This window comes from Chiloscyllium plagiosum, unplaced genomic scaffold, assembly GCF_037043375.1.
Source record: "Chiloscyllium plagiosum isolate Xiang-an unplaced genomic scaffold, Cpla_swu_hap1 HiC_scaffold_47, whole genome shotgun sequence".
NCBI classification, from domain to species: domain Eukaryota; kingdom Metazoa; phylum Chordata; class Chondrichthyes; order Orectolobiformes; family Hemiscylliidae; genus Chiloscyllium; species Chiloscyllium plagiosum.
This window is the reverse complement of record NW_028270185.1, coordinates 23,771,287-23,788,434: the sequence shown is the minus strand read 5'-3', so window position 1 is coordinate 23,788,434 and position 17,148 is coordinate 23,771,287. Positions and strand designations below refer to the sequence as shown.

Below are 17,148 nucleotides of genomic sequence, written 5' to 3'. Positions count from 1 at the left end.
GCAATTTCTGTCTCAGCCTACTGTGGCACACATGGTAGTGCAATCATTTGTTTAAAAAATGGGGTTCAAATCCTGCTGTAAAAAAGATTAAAGGCTGGCACTCTTGTGTGGTATGTTGTGGACTGCTGTACACTGACAGAGGGGCTATCTTTCAGATCAATATGTCACAGAACCATTACAGCACAAAAGAAGGCCAATTAAATCATCACTGTTGCACCAGCTCTAATTACCAATCTCCTGGCTCTTCCCCATATCACTGCACACCATTCCTAGTCTAAAGAATTATCCAATGCCCTCTTGAATCCCTCAGCATGGAAACAGACCCTTCCATCCAGCTGATCCACACTGACCATATTTCTAAGCAAAAAACTACTCCCACCTGCCTGCATTTGGCCCATATCCCTCCAAATCTTTCCTATTCATGCACTTATCCAAATGTCTTTTAAATATTCCAATTGTACCTGCATCCACCACTTCCTATGGAAGTTCAATCCACACATGAACCACACTCTGTGTGAAAAACCTGTCCCTCGTATCCTTTTTAAAACTTCCTCACCTTAAAAATATAATCCCTGGTTTTGAACATCCCCACCCCTAGGAAAAAGACCCTTGCTATTCACCTTATCTACGCCCCTCATGATTTTATAAATCTGCAGAAGGTCATCCCTCAACCTCCTGCACTCCAGTGAATAAAGTCCCAGCTTATTCAGTCTATTTTTATAACTCAAACACTCCGTTCCCAACAATATCCTGATGAATCTTTTCTGAACCCTCTCCAATTTTATAACATCCTTCCTATAACCTGCCTCCACGACATTTCCACATACCAGCTGGAATATTTTGAGTAAAATATTAGAGACCTTGTTGGATAGAAGCAATCCCACGACATTAATAATGCTAAAACTAAACAGACTATCTGCTCACACTGTTTTTGGGCGGGAGCTTGTTTTGTGCGTCTTGCGTATTGCGTCTCCTATATGACAGCAACAATTACACTTCAAAAGTATTTCATGGGTTGTAAAGCACTTTGAGAGGTCCGCTGGTCTTGAAAGGTGCTAGAGAAATGCAAGCTTTTTCTCAATCTGGAGCCCAGAACCAGATGAATTAGCTTCTCCATTTCTCATCCTGTAAAATTCTTCTATAATTTTAACCAGTCAGATAGCCACTCAAATTTCAACACAGCAACACAGTAATTAGCTCACCATTTAACTGTTTAAACTCCGTAATATTCTGATAACTCTACTGTCATTTCTCCCCCCCCCACCTCATTGATGTCCTTCCTGAAATATAGTACCCAAACCAGAATAAGTGACTCCTGATCTAACCCTGCTTATGAACAAATGAATTTTCACTTCCAGACTTTCTGTTGAAGCCTCCTTCAGATACAGGCTAACATTCCATTCATCGTTTTGACTACATTTTGTATCAATGCATTGTCCATTGACCTAGTCAAGCAAATAACTTCAGGCTTTGTGCTTCATAGTTTTTCAATAGAAACCTCTACTTGTCATCGAATCAGCACAGAAACAGCACTTTCAGCTCGCCATGAATGTGCCAACCAACAAACACCCCAACTCCATTAATCCCATTTACCTGCACTTGGTCCACGGACTGTGATGCCCTGGTATTAAGTGCAGTTTTCCTGATGCAGTATTCCGGCTTTTGCCCGAAACGTCGATTTTCCTGCTCCTCGGATGCTGCCTGACTTGCTGTGCTTTTCCATCACCACTCTGATCTAAACAAACATTAAATGCAGTAATGCCCTGGCATTAAGATGCTTTGTTGATGTTGTGGGCGTACCTGCCTCCATCACACCTCTCAGACACCGTATTCCATATTTCTTTCAGAATCTGGGTGAATTTTCTTTTCTCGGATCTTCTCAACCTTGCCTTAAAGCTATGCCTTCTGGTCTTAGAATGTCTGCCATAGAAAAAGATCCTCATGATGTCCTCTGTCTATGCTTCTTATAATTTTGTGTACTTCAATCAGATCTGCCCTCAGCCACTTCTGCTCCAAAAAAATAAACTCAATCTCTCCTCATAACTGAAATTTTCCATCCCAGGCAACATCCTGGTGAATCTCATCTGCACCCTTTCCAGCAATCACATCTTTCCGATAATGTGGCTGAAGCAACATGTTTGATAAATGCCACGAAGTCGAAAGCGTATATGTTCACTTTAAAATAGAAAGTATTTTCTGAATTTTGAAATAACCTTAAAATGCAGGCTCAGCTGCCCAAATGGAAAGGCTGGGAGATGAGCTGTTCCAAAATAGATAGCTGCAGCAAATGGCTGTGAAATGGATACCTGAGTTTTGGCTGCTGTTTTGACAATGATTTGAATTTAACCAATTAGTTTAAATTATGCCCAGGATAAAACCCAATCGAGTTTGAATTTATTGTTTTGACATCTGACCAATGAGATGGTATGATGTTGGAGGACATAAAAAACGAGGGCATTTTGAAAATTGGTCACAGAGAAATTGCTGTCGAGCCAGAAAACTAACTGCCCATCTAACATCCTGCTCTCAAAGAAATTAGAAAACACTCGCTGTCAAAGGTACCTTTTCATGTAAAACATACTCGCAGTAAAACAGAAAGAAGTCGACCCAGGGAGATCAGCAGCTGGAAGACTGAAGACAATGGAGACGACAAAGACTGTGTAGTTTTGAGATTAAGTTAATGTGATGTTTAATAATTGTGTTATTGGAACAGCATTTTTATACGTTGGGGTCAGAAAGTAAGTAGTTAAGAAAAGGGGGCTTAGGATTGTGAATAGTTTTTGTTTAGTGCTCACTATTGGAGTTAGGTAGAAACATTGTTATTTTTCTGTAAGTAGTTGAAGTGAGGAGTTCTCTGTCACTCCCACACACTTTTAACAGATTACGAGGTGAGGTGAGCTTTTCTGGGAGTTTGGTTATATTAACAGAGGGGTTCGACCTTCATGTTATAACAAAAAAAGCCTCATTCCTATATTCTACACCGACACTAATGAAGGCAAGCATTACTTCTGACTTCTTCACCACCCTGTCCATGTGTGCTGATGCTTTCAAGGATCTACGCACTTGAACACCAGGGTACCCTTTTTCCTCAATATTTCCGAAGAACCCACCATTCATTGTGTATATCCTTCTCTTATTCAACCTCCAAAATGCAGGATAAAATTCCGTCTGCCCATTGCTCTGCCCAATCTTCCGGCTGATCAATACCAGACTGTAGCTTGAGACCACACTCCTCAGTATCAAGGTGAGAGAGAAGTAGGAAGAGGGGGTGAGGGAACAAATCAAAATGGAGTTGGAATGCGGTCCTCATATTTTACAGGGACTGCTAAATGCACATCAAGGTCCCACTGATCTTTGGCACTTGCCTTGTTTGTCCTGCCCAACTGCATCATATTACATTTATCTGATTGAGTTCCATTGGCCATTAATCAGCCCATCTATATTCTCCTGTAACATTATGTAGCATCCATCAAGTTCTGAAGGCCCAGTGAGTGTCACAGTCGCTGAAATGCACCAACAGTGCCAAAAATTACTTTTTATTTCATTTTGACGAGCTGCCATTGGATGTTTTAGACAGTGTTCCTTTAAAGGTTGTTTGTCAGTGACATAGTAAGGTCACCATAGTCCCAGAGCACTGCTTTCTCAATAAAGAGCGATGGCTGATGGTTGTTTAACCTGAGGGTCACCATGCCTCAGGTGAGGGGTGGGTTTCAGGACGCGGGTCATGATGACTTCAGCTGGTGTGGAACTGAGCCAGTGCTGTTTTGTGTTACGTTGCTTTGGAAATCAGCCATCCAGCCAACTGAGCCAACCAATCGCCTACAGTTAAATATTTATTTAGCTTTTGGTTTATTCAAAGGAGAAGGAAGTACACTGGATAGGAGATAGGTATTGAGGTATCACTCTGTGAATAATTTCACTCCAGGTAAAGACTGGCCATGTTTCTTCCTTCAAGTCAGGTGTAAAACAATAAATACAGGAAAACTAGGAGATGAGAATTGCATTCAAATGGAACTGATGACTCTGAGTAATCAAGAAGCAGATGAGGGGGAAGCAGTGGTTCAGAGAGGAACTTGCAGGTGGCAGTGTTTCCCCTGTCCTTTTCGAGGGCAGAGGTTGCAACTTTCAAAGGAGCTGTTAACGGAGCTTTTGGTGAGTTCTTACAGCACATCATATAGATTGCACACTCAGCTGTCACAGGTTTGGCAGAGAAGAGGGAATAAATATTTAAGTTGGCGGCAATCAAGCACGCTTTATCTTGTATCAAGCTTCTTGAGTATTGTTGGAGCTGCAGTCATCCAGGCAAGTAATGAGCATTCCATCACATTTCTGACTTGAGCCTTCTAAGTGACAGACAGACTTTGGGATTCAGACCTGACTATGTTGAGGGCTTTTAATGGCAGTTCAGTCAGGAAGCTTGAAGCATGTGTATTGGGGGTTGGAATGTAGGGGTTGGGTTCAGGTTCTTTGGTCAAAACATTCACTGTATCATGGAGGGATCCATCATCAGAAACAGCAGCTTCAACTCAGAGCCACGACCCTGTCCCCACTCCTAATGCCTCCATTCACCTCACCACCCTGCCCCCACTCATAATGCCCCCATTCTCTCCACCACCTTGTCCCCGATCCTAATGCCCCCATTCATCCCTCCACCCTGTCCCCACACCTAATGCCCCCATTCACCCCTCCATCCTGTCCCCGCTCCTAATGCCCCCATTCTCCTCTCCACCCTGTCCCCGCACCTAATGCCTCCATTCATCCCTCCACCCTGTCCCCACACCTAATGCCCCCATTCACCCCTCCACCCTGTCCCCGCTCCTAATGCCCCCATTCTCCTCACCACCCTGTCCCCGCACCTAATGCCCCCATTCACCCCTCCACACTGTCCCCACTCCTAGAGCCCCTATTCTCCCCACCACCCTGGCCCTGCTCCTAATACCCCCATTCTGTGGGCGGCACGGTGACACAGTGGTTAGCACTGCTGCCTCACAGCGCCAGAGACCCGGGTTCAATTCCCGACTCAGGCGACTGACTGTGTGGAGTTTGCACATTCTCCCCGTGTCTGCGTGGGTTTCCTCCGGGTGCTCCGGTTTCCTCCCACAGTCCAAAGATGTGCACATCAGGTGAATTGGCCATGCTAAATTGCCCGTAGTGTTAGGTAAAGGGGTAAATGTACGGGAATGGGTGGGTTACGCTTCAGCAGGTCGGTGTGGACTTGTTGGGCCGAAGGGCCTGTTTCCACACTGTAAGTAATCTAATCTTTAAAAAAAAATTCTCCTCACCACCCTGTCCCCGCTCCTCATACCCCCCATTCTCCCCACCACCCTCTGTCATCCATCCTCCTTCAATGTCAGGCTGGGGCAAAATGCTGGAACTCCCTCCCTAACAGAAAGGTGAATGGGCAATTCGAACAGACAATAAATGTAGGCCTGTCAGGGGATTGCGGACACTGAGGAAATAGTCAAACGACACGATAGGTGGAAAGTTGGGAGGATAGAAAAGGCAGATGGAGTTTAATCCAGACAATTGTGAGGTGATGCATCTTGCAAGATCAAATGCAAGAGGAAAGTCTCTTGGCTAGACCCTTAGGAAAATTAATTTATCTGGAGAGACTTTGGGGTGCAAGTCCATAGTTCTCGAAAAGTAGCAACACGTCGATGAAGTGATAAAGAACAGCATGCTTGCCTTCATTGGTTGGGGATTGAGCATAAAAATTGGCAAGACATATTGCAGCTGTATGAGACTTTAGTGAGGCCACATTTCGAGTACTGTGTGCAGTTCTGGTCGCCACATTATAGGAAAGATGTGGAGGCTTTGGAGACGGTGCAGAAGAGGTTTACAAGGATGTTGCCTGGATCGGATTAGCTATAAGGAGAGTTTGGACAAAACTTGGACTGTTTTCGCTAGAGTGTCGGAGGCTGAGGGGGGGAACCTGATAGAATTACAGAAAATCATGAAAGGCATGGAAAGGGTGGATAATTAGAGTACTTTTCCCACGGTGGAAATTTCAAATACTGGGGGGCATATGTTTAAGGTGAGGGGAGAAAAGTTTAAAGGAGATGTGTGAGGCAAGTTATTTTTTGGACAGAGGATATTAGGTGTCTGGAACACACTGACAATTGCATATACAATTGCAAAGTTTAAGAGGAATTTGGACAAACACATGAACAGGCAGTTAATAGAGGGATATGGACCAGGTAAATGGGATTAATTTAGAATGGCATTATGGTGCCATAGACATGGTGGGCCAAAGCCCTAATCCGGTGCTGTGCTGTTCCATGCGTTATCCTAGAAACCTTACAGGAAAAGGCCATTTGGCCCATTGAGCCTGCACCAATCCTGCAAGGAGTATACCACCCAGACTCACCTTCCTATCCTAAGCCTGCATTTCCCATGGCCAATCCACCTAACCTGCACATCTTTGGACAGTGGGAAGAGACTGGAGCACCCTGGGGAAATCCACGCAGACACGGAGAGAATGTCCAAACTCCACACAGCCAGTCACCCAACACTGGAATCAAACCCGGGTCCCTAGTGCTGTGCTAACTACTGAGCTACCATGCCACCTACTCAGTCATTTCACAAAGAATGAAAAATACAAATTTCGGAATTCTACTTCCATGTCAGAAATGTGGAGATTAAGACTGTATAGGTGAATGTTAGACATTTTTAGGTAGTTCCAGGACTTTCCTGGTAACCAATTCAGTTATTACAGAACTGAGAAAGGCACATTTTTATTGAGCCCCTCCCTTTTAATGTCCAAAGGCTTATTTTTCGCGTGGGGGATGGCAAGGAGTCCTGTAACAGACAGCGATATTAAATGACAATGTAACTTGATCCAGCTTGCTGTAGGATAAATATCAGCCAGGGTACTACCTCTTCCAGAATAGCACGGCGTCTGGGGATCTATTATGGTATTCTCAATGGGCAGACAGCGCTTTGTTGAAATACCTTGACTCTAACAATGCAGAACCCCGGGCCATTGTCATGTGTTGATTAGACATTCAAGTGTCTTTGGCAGAGACTGGCATTCACCCACCTCCAACTCCAAACTCCACCAGAGGTGATGCTGTACTCATAAGCCTTCATCATAAATGTTCCTGAAGATCATTCACCCGCAGGAGAAATCATGTCAAACTCAAATTTATTGTTATGCATGCCCAATATTTCTGGTGGGTGGAGCAGGTAGCTGTGGATAACGATCGCAGAATTGCAGACAGAGTTCATTTAAGCCATTCTGTTTGCATTCACTCTCAGAATGAACATTTCACTTCGTCCCTGTGTCCTGCCTCCTACCTGGTGTCAGTATTCCTTTATTAAATCAAGACATCGTAGAATCACACAACACAGAAGAGGCCTTTTAGCCCATTAAGTTTGTACTGCCAAAGATGATTCCCCTTATGTTGTCATTAGGTACTAGTCAGCATTAATTAAAATGCATTGACCCGTCAGCGTTTGTGACAACCCACAGTTCCATCAGTTCTGACCCTGGCTCCGACAGGTCTATTTCAATATTCCTGACCACAGCGATCTTTAACATAATGCAGCCACAGCTTGTAACTTTCTTACAACATTTTCGCAAAAGATTCCATCTGCATTGACTTTATGAAGGGTTTCAAGCAAGGTTTCTTTTATTATTAATTGCATGTTGGCTGAGTCAAATGCTGCTCATGCTGGGATTTTAAAGCTAGTGAGGATGCTTGTGTGAGGTGCACACATATGTCGCGACATCTAACAGACCGAGCCCACATTGGTACAGCAGAGCTACAGAGAGTGAAGGCCAAAGCGTAGCAAGAAAACAAAACACAGCTCACATAGCGAGAAATGCAACAATCGAGGTGTGAAGGGAAGGGACGCTGGCAGGGATTCACAGCACTGATACATCCCACGCTGGACAAACTGTCAACGACAGATGAGAGGGAGACGTAGCAGAGCATCGAGATATAAATTTCCACCACAGTCTAGAGAAACCCCTCAACAGCCTGCTCCTATTACATTGAAGTGATGTGGTTTTATCTGAGAAATCAGAGTCTCCTTGCAAATTGCAGCTGACTGTCGACGCTTGTGGTCGGCAATCTAAAGTTTTGTTTTGTCATTTTCGGGGGAAACCGTGATTTTCCTCGGGAGGGTTAATCTCTTTGTATGCTTCCCCCGAAGAAGCAGCCATTTAATATCCTGAGGACATTTGTCTGCATCCATTGCCACATCTCCAAAATTGACCCAGGACATGAGGCGTTCTTCGTCCAGGCATCGGGTGGTGAGGGAGTGGCAATGGAGGAGGCCCAGACAGCTTTAGGGGACATCTCCAGGACACCCGCTCCAATCGACCCTACTACCCCGTGGCCAAACATTTCAACTCCCCCTCCCACTCTGCCAAGGACATGCAGGTCCTGGGCCCCCTCAATCGCCACTCCCTCACCACCCGATGCCTGGAGGAAGCATGCCTCATCTTCCGCCTCGGAACACTTCAACCCCAGGGCATCAATGTGGACCTCACCAGTTTCCTCATTTCCCCTCTCCCCACCTTACCCCAGTTCCAACCTTCCAGCTCAGCACTGCCCTCATGATCTGTCCCATCTGTCACTCTTCCTTCCCACCTATCCGCTCCACCCTCCTCTCCTGACCTATCACCTTTACTCCCACCTCCATCCACCTACTGCACTCTTAGCTACCTTCTCCCCAGCCCCACCCCCCTCCCATTTATCTCTCCACCCCAGAGGCTCCCAGCCTCATTCCTGAAAGGCTCCTGACTGAAATGTCAATTTTCCTGCTCCTTACATGCTGCCTGACCTGCTGTGCCTTTCCAGCACGACTCTAATCTTGACTCTGATCTGCAACATCTGCAGTCCTCGCTTTCAACCAGGAAGGGCGCCTGATCAGGCAGCTTGACAGTGGGAATATAACCATCTCTTTTTCTCCAGCTCGGAAATGATGTTCTGGGTGGGAAGGCCCATGACTGACCAGCTGGCCTGGCTTTGGAATCCTGGAGCAAACTTACAATTCTGCATCTTGTCTGGCATAAGGAGCTCAGCGTGGGGTTTTCTTAAAGGTTTATTCTCAGAATCAGAGCGTCGCTGTCCAGGCAGCAGTCATTACCCATCCCTAATTACCCAGAGGGCAGTTAACAGTCAACCACATTGCTGTGGGTCTGGAGTCACATGTAGGCCAGACCAGGTAAGGATGGCAGTTTCCTTCCCTAAAGGACATTAGTAAACCAGATGGGCTTTTCTGACAATTGACAGAGTTTCATGGTCACCATCAGACTCTTAATTCAAGCCTTTTTTTAACTGAATTCAAATTCCATTATCTGCCTTGGCGGGAATCGAATCCAGGTCCCAGAACTACAACTAGGCCATCACCTCCCCTAATGTTAGTTAAGATAGAAGGTGGATAGATCAAGAAGGCCTCATTCATTCAAGAGAATGGGTCAGCATTTGTTGTCCATTGCTACAGCTGCAGTCCATGTCCTGTGGATAGACCCACAATGCCATGAGTGAGGGAGTTCCAGGATTTTGACCCCAGGTCATTAAAGGGATGGCGATATATTTCCAAGTTAGGTGAGTGACCTGGCTGGGAAGTTGCAAATGGTGGTGTTCCCATGTGTTTGCTCCCCTTGTCCTTCTAGATTGTAGTGGTCATGGGATTAGAAGGAGCTGACTAAGGAGCCTGGGTGAGTTGTGGTAACGCTTCTTCTAGATCGAAGTGGTCATGGGATTGGAAGGAGCTGAGCAAGGAGCCTGAGTGAGTTGTGGTAATGCACGTTCCAGATAGTACACACTGCTGCTGTAGTGGAGGGTGTGGATGTGGTGCCAATAAGTGTTGTTTTTGACTCCTGGATGGTGCAAATCTTCTGATGAAGAGTCACGGACTTGAAATGTTAACTCTGCTTTCTTTCCACCAGTGCTCAGTCTCACCAGCAATTTCTGTTTTTGTTCTCGATCTCAACACGTGTAGTTGTTTGTTTCATAGGAGGGTGTCAAGCTTATTGAGTGCTGTTAGAGCTGTACTCATCCAGGCAAATGGAGCCTCTTCCATCATGTTCCTTACCTGTACTTTTTAGATGGTGAATAGGCTTTGTGGAATCAAGAGATCAGTTACTGCAAGATTCATAGCCTCTGCCCTTGCTTTTGTATTTATATGATGAGAATCATTGGATTCTCTCTTATTCATGATGGTCATTGTCTGACACTTTGTAACACAGATTGCTTCTCTTGGACTTCGTCCCACGTGCAATAAAAGCAATAAAATGGGAAACAAACCCCCTCACCTTTATCCCTCTCCACACACTCCCATCTAAACTCAGGCCATCGAACCATTCATCCCATAGCCCCTGCTACACACCATGCTAACCTATAAACTTTCTATCATCCCATGGCCCCCACATACATCATGTCAACTTACAGTATTTCCAATCCAATTCACACCGTATACATTCAACACATAACCAATTAATCTTATAAAGAAAAATGCAATTGTGCAAAACATGTATACAGGGTCGTTCATTATGGACCATTCTTAAGGAAACTATGTTTTACCAAGTATCAATTATCCTGCCCTTTACAGCAGGACTTCCCTAAGTTCCCTGGGTTGTGATGCCCAGTGAGGTTAGCTGCCAAAGTGTTGGGCTTCCGACTCCCACACCAATAATGGTGACTGTGGAGTGTAGCAAGGCACCGAGTGAATATATGTGACAGAGAGTGAGCGTGAGTATCTGTGACAGGGAGTGAGCTTGAATATCCACGACAGAGAGTGAGTGTTTGTATCCACGACAGAGAGTGAGCCTAAGTATCCGCAACAGAGAGTGAGCGTGAGTATACACGACAGAGTGAGCGTGAGTGTCCGCGACAGAGATTGAGCGTGAGTATTTGTGACAGAGAGTGAGCGTGAGTATCCGCAACAGAGAGTGAGCATGAGTATCCGCGACAGAGAATGAGCGTGAGTATCCACGACAGAGTGAGCGTGAGTATCCGTGACAGAGAGTGAGCGTGAGTATTCGCGACAGAGAGTGAGCGTGAGTATTCGCGACAGAGAGTGAGCGTGAATATCCGCGACAGGGAGTGAGCGTGAGTATCCACGACAGAGAGTGAGCGTGAGTATTCGCGACAGAGAGTGAGCGTGAATATCCGCAACAGAGAGTGAGCGTGAGTATCCACGACAGAGTGAGCGTGAGTATCCGTGGCAGAGAGTGAGCTTGAGTATCCGCGGCAGAGTGTGAGCGTGAGTATCCGCGACAGAGAGTGAGTGAAGTATCCGCGACAGAGAGTGAGCATGAGTATTTGTGACAGGGAGTGAGCGTGAGTATTCGCAACAGAGAGTGAGTGTGAGCATCCGCGACAGAGAATGAGCGTGAGTATCCGTGGCAGAGAGTGAGCTTGAGTATCCGTGGCAGAGAGTGAGCTTGAATATCCGCGGCAGAGTGTGAGCGTGAGTATCCGCGACAGAGAGTGAGCGTGAGTGTCCGCAACAGGGAGTCAGCGTGGGTATTCACAATGGAGTGAGCGTGAGTATCCATGACAGAGAGTGAGTGTATTTGTGAAAGAGTGAGCGTGAGTAGCTGCGACAGAGAGTTTGCGTGAGTATCCACGACAAAGAGTGAGCGTGAGTATCCGTAACAGAGAGTGAGCGTGAGTATCCATGACAAAGTGTGAGCGTGAGTATCAGCGACAGGGAATGAGCGTGAGTATCCGCGACAGGGAGTGAGCGTGAGTATCCGCGACAGGGAGTGAGTATCAGCGACAGGGAATGAGCGTGAGTATCCGTGACAGGGAGTGAGCGTGAGTATCTGCGATAGAGAGTGAGCGTGAGTATCCGCGACAGAGAGTGAGCGTGAGTATCCGCGACAGGGAGTGAGCATGAGTATCTGCGACAGGGAATGAGCGAGAGTATCCACGACAGGGAGTGAGTGTGAGTATCAGCGACAGGGAGTGAGCGCGAGTATCCGCGACAGGGAGTGAGCGTGAGTATCCGTGACAGGGAGTGAGCGTGAGTATCCACAACAGAGAGTGAGCGTGAGTATCCGCGACAGGGAGTGAGCATGAGTATCAGCGACAGGGAATGAGCATGATTATCCGCGACAGGGAGTGAGCATGAGTATCCGCGACAGGGAGTGAGCATGAGTATCTGCAACAGAGAGTGAGCGTGAGTATCCGTGACAGAGAGTGAGCGTGAGTATCCGCGACAGGGAGTGAGCGTGAGTATGCACGACAGGGAGTGAGCGTGAGTATCCGTGACAGGGAGTGAGCGTGAGTATCCATGACAGAGAGTGAGCGTGAGTATCCGCGACAGGGAGTGAACATGAGTATCCGTGACAGGGAGTGAGCGTGAGTATCCGCGACAGGGAGTGAGCATGAGTATCAGCGACAGGGAATGAGCATGAGCATCTGCGACAGGGAGTGAGCATGAGTATTCGCGACAGGGAGTGAGCATGAGTATCCGCGACAGGGAGTGAGCATGAGTATCTGCAACAGAGAGTGAGCGTGAGTATCCGTGACAGAGAGTGAGCGTGAGTATCCGCGACAGGGAGTGAGCGTGAGTATCCACGACAGGGAGTGAGCGTGAGTATCCACAACAGAGAGTGAGCATGAGTATCCGCGACAGGGAGTGAGCATGAGTATCCCCAACAGAGAGTGAGTGTGAGTATCCCTGACAGAGAGTGAGCGTGAGCATCCGTGACAGGGAGTGTATGTGAGTATCCGTGATAGAGAGTGAGCGTGAGTATCCGTGACAGAGAGTGAGCGTGAGTATCCGTGACAGTGTGAGTGTGTGTATCCATGACAGAGAGTGAGCGTGAGTATCCGTGACAGAGAGTGAGCGTGATTATCCGTGACAGAGAGTGAGTGTGAGTATCCCTGACAGAGAGTGAGCGTGAGCATCCGTGACAGGGAGTGTATGTGAGTATCCGTGATAGAGAGTGAGCGTGAGTATCCGTGACAGAGAGTGAGTGTGAGTATCCGTGACAGAGAGTGAGTGTATCCGTGACAGAGAGTGAGTGTATCCGTGACAGAGAGTGAGCGTGAGTATCCGTGACAGAGAGTGAGCGTGATTATCCGTGACAGAGAGTGAGTGTGAGTATCCCTGACAGAGAGTGAGCGTGAGCATCCGTGACAGGGAGTGTATGTGAGTATCCGTGATAGAAAGTGAGCGTGAGTATCCGTGACAGTGTGAGTGTGTGTATCCATGACAGAGAGTGAGCGTGAGTATCCGTGACAGAGAGTGAGCGTGATTATCCGTGACAGAGAGTGAGTGTGAGTATCCCTGACAGAGAGTGAGCGTGAGCATCCGTGACAGGGAGTGTATGTGAGTATCCGTGATAGAAAGTGAGCGTGAGTATCCGTGACAGTGTGAGTGTGTGTATCCATGACAGAGAGTGAGCGTGAGTATCCGTGACAGAGAGTGAGCGTGATTATCCGTGACAGAGTGTGTGAGTATCCGTGACAGAGTGAGTGTGTGTATCCATGACAGAGAGTGAGCGTGAGTATCCGTGACAGGTAGTGTGTGTGAGTATCCGTGACAGAGTGAGTGTGTGTATCCATGACAGAGAGTGAGCATGAGTATGCGTGACAGAGTGAGTGTGAGTATCTGTGACAGAGCGTGCATGAGTGTATCTGTGACAGATTCAAACATGTCCTCAGACCATCAATTGGGACACTAGATTCTACTCCTGAGTCACTGCTACTCCATTTTAGTCACTGTGCTAAAAGACATGGCAACTACTTTATGCAGAGTGAAATCACAAACAGCAATGAGATAGCAATCAGTTTTTGTGCTATTAATTAAGGGATGACTATTGACTTAGATGCAGAGGAAAACTAATGTCGGCACTGCTTTTCAGATTAATGTCACAGCATCTTTTTGTCCACCCTAGGCATGGTTCGGTTTCACTCCCTGATTCCCGAGATGGCAGCGCCAGAAGCGGCAATTTTCTCCACAAAACTACAGCTCACTCTATATCAAATAAAACTGCGTTAAGGTACAGAAACAGTAATTCACAGCCAATGAAGAGTTTCCTTGATGAGACAGTCCGGAGTTTAATTTGACTGGGTTTAAAAATACTGTGGCTAATTAAAGAGATGCTGGCTGGCTGCAGATAGATACACAGGTTTGGGATTTGTAATTTAGTACAAGTAACGACAATTTGAAGTGGCTGAGGAATATTCTGGAAGAGCTGAGCTCTTGCCCTTGCTTAAGTGATGTTTTTTTACTGCAAAAATACACATTACCCATAAAAAAAACTCTATGGGCATTCATAGGTAGTAGAGCTGTTCTGTACTCCATCTTGCTGTGTCAAGATAAACAAACATTGGACTTTGACATTCCCTCCAGTAGCAAAAACCAAAGGCATTTCTTACTCATGCAGGACTCTATTTACATATATTGAGGAACAGACCCTCATTATACTTTGGCAGGAAGACCTTAGACAGTGGTCTTTCTCCACTGAATTTTGGCAGCAGCTGGCCCAAACTTTAGTGCATTCCTCAGCACGCAGTACTGGACCTTGGAATATGCTAGTCTGCAACACTTAGTCGAAGCGGAGATGGGTACCACAGACGCTGGAGATTAGAATCAAGATTAGAGTGGTGCGAGAAAAGCACAGCAGGTCAGGCTGCATCTGACGAGCAGGGAAAAAAAAATCGTCGTTTCAGGCAAAACCCGAAATGTCAATTTTTCTGCTCCTCGGATGCTGCCTGACCTGCTGTGCTTTTCCAGCACCACTCTAATCTCAGCACTCAGTTAAATTCAACTCTTTACACTGAAAGACCAACAAGTTTCGGACAAACCAAACGATATCTTTCATCAAGTTGATGGTCCTCCAGGTACGGTCGATTTTTGTCTCGGTGTGTGTCCTGGGGAACAGGCCAGACAGCACAGAATCCTGCATCACTCAGCTGTTCAGGATGAACCTTAATAGAAAACCACTGTATCTCCCGCCAAGTCTTCTTTGCAAAGGCACATCCCAGAAAGAGATATGTGACAGTGTCTTCACCAGCACAGCTGCTTCAAGGGCAGTGCGTGGTGGCACACAGAACCTGTGTGGCAGTGCCCTTCTCACCACCAGCCAAGCTAAGTCGTGGTTTTTGTTGGAAAATTCTGGCAGAGACATTCTTGCAAATGACTTGGCCAGTCTGCTCAGGGAACAGGATCCACCCTCTCCTTTACACTCAGGGTCTCGAAGACACCATGTGTTGACCACCACCTGGTGGACTTACGCTCAAAAAGATGTTTCTCTTTGCAAATCCATCCCCGAAGGACAGGTGATAGGGAATGGTCCAACTATACTTGGAGGCACCATGGCCAAACCCATCCTTTGTAACAGTGAGGACAGGTAGAGCCTCAGTATGTAGTTAACACTTGGTGTTTGCATGATGCAGCTACACACTAAAGTGGCCACCAGGATGAGGGCAGCTTTGGGTACGTTCCTCCCCCCCATTATCCAGATCCTTGTACATTGTGTCCCTTTAGAAACCAGAAGATTATCTTGGAGGCCTCCTGTGCAAAGAGCAAGACTTGCTGTCTGTTCACCTCCTGGATATCCTCGGTGACATTGACCTCCATTGTCGACAGCAGGAGTAGGTTCTGCCTGATTTTCTGGAGTTTGGACAACTTTATCCTTCACTCCCTGACTTTCTGAACGCCTTTGAGGATGAAGGACCTTTTGATGCTACCCTTGACTGTTTCCCACCATTCCACTGGAGATTCAAAAAGGGCTTTCTCGAACTTAGGTAAGCCTCTTTGAGTTCCTCAATATTTTCTGGGGTCAAGGTTTCGTGTTCAGCCTCCCTTGATGGTCCACTGGTCATCCTGTATGTGATAAATCAGCCAGCAGGAGGCAGCAGTCAGAGAAGAACACTGGCTTAACATCAGTGGATTTGACTGAGCATGCTCAGGCACAAACACGAAGTCTATCCTTGAGCAGATGGACCCAGCTGACCACGTCAAGGTGTATGTGCCGCAGGGGAACTGAAGATACCGTGCAATCTGGCAACTTTAACTATTATCGTCAAGAATCGGGACATGGCATCCATTTGCTGCCAGCACCCTCTGGATTGTCCATCTGCATCAATGATACAGTTGAAGTCTCCAGCCAGAATGACCGGCCTGGATTTCATGAGTAGCAGTGGGAGCTGAAGGATGGCTGGAGCAATGGCAATCATTACTCCCTGACCAAATTAAAGGCACATGGGCATCCAAGCTGAACCATTTCCTGTAGGTGCTGAGCTGTGGTAACCAGCACTCCTGCAAAAACACGAGGTCCACATTGACATTAGCCAGATAAGCCAATATGGAGATACATCGCATTTGAAGCTATGCATGGTTATGTACATTCCAAACCCATGTTTAAGACTTTTCTAGATCACCATATTGTCCAATAATGCTTCAAAACTGGTCCCATCACTGGGTGAGCTTTGTACTACAGGCACCTTTCTTTCTCCAGCTCCACCCCTCATCTGTCTGTGAGACTCTTTCTGTAACCCTTTGGCCCTTCTATCTAGCTCGTCAAAATCAAGCATCTAACTATTTTAATTTTATTTTCCAGCAAAGGAATGATGTAAAAGCGGAGAGAGAGTTGGACATTGGGGAATATTTCATCACACACCTGACTTGTGCCTTGTAGATGGGGAATAGGCTTGCTGCAGTATCTCTGACAGAGGTTACTGGAAAAAATTTCTGATTTGTGGCCTAATGATGTGCCCCTTGACCTCAGCGTGAGACTCTATCTGTAACCACAGTCAGTAGCAAACGTTAGCAGTAATTTTACAGTCACCTTTCGACTCAACCTACACATGCATTTGAGACCACGATCAGGTCTGAGTAGCCAAGAGTTCTTAGCTGTGGAGTTGCTGCTTCCCCTCCCTTCTTCCTCCTGCCACTGTCTACCCCTTACCTATCCTATGCCTCTCCTATCTTTTCCCTGTCTCTTCTTTCCCACACAAGATTCCCTCAACCATAAAGGACCATAAACTCAGTGCTGGTCAGGAATCAAGCCTGGGATCATCCTGTGCTGTGTGGCTGCATTCTAAATTGGGCATTACAGTTACAAATGAAACCCAATCGTTGGCTGAAGAATGAAAGTGTGAGTAACAGATTAGATTAGATTAGATTACATTACAGTATGGAAAAAAGCCCTTCGGCCCAACAAGTCCACACCGA

The 17,148-nt window shown here is 46.5% G+C and overlaps 1 protein-coding gene and 1 long non-coding RNA gene across 3 annotated transcripts in view; one reads left to right on the top strand and one right to left on the bottom strand.

Moving 5' to 3' along the window:
- Positions 1 to 17,148, bottom strand: part of axl (AXL receptor tyrosine kinase) — a 218,986-nt gene that overhangs the window by 167,941 nt on the left and 33,897 nt on the right. The window lies entirely within an intron of this gene.
- LOC148136013 (uncharacterized) overlaps positions 1 to 17,148 on the top strand; it is a 46,160-nt gene that overhangs the window by 22,073 nt on the left and 6,939 nt on the right. The window contains exon 1 of one of the 2 annotated variants that reach the window (XR_015754759.1): positions 13,873 to 13,969. The exons of the other annotated variant lie outside the window; for it this stretch is intronic. This is a non-coding gene — a long non-coding RNA (uncharacterized LOC148136013). Of the gene's footprint in view, positions 1 to 13,872; positions 13,970 to 17,148 lie in introns of those variants that run through there. 2 annotated transcript variants of the gene reach the window in all.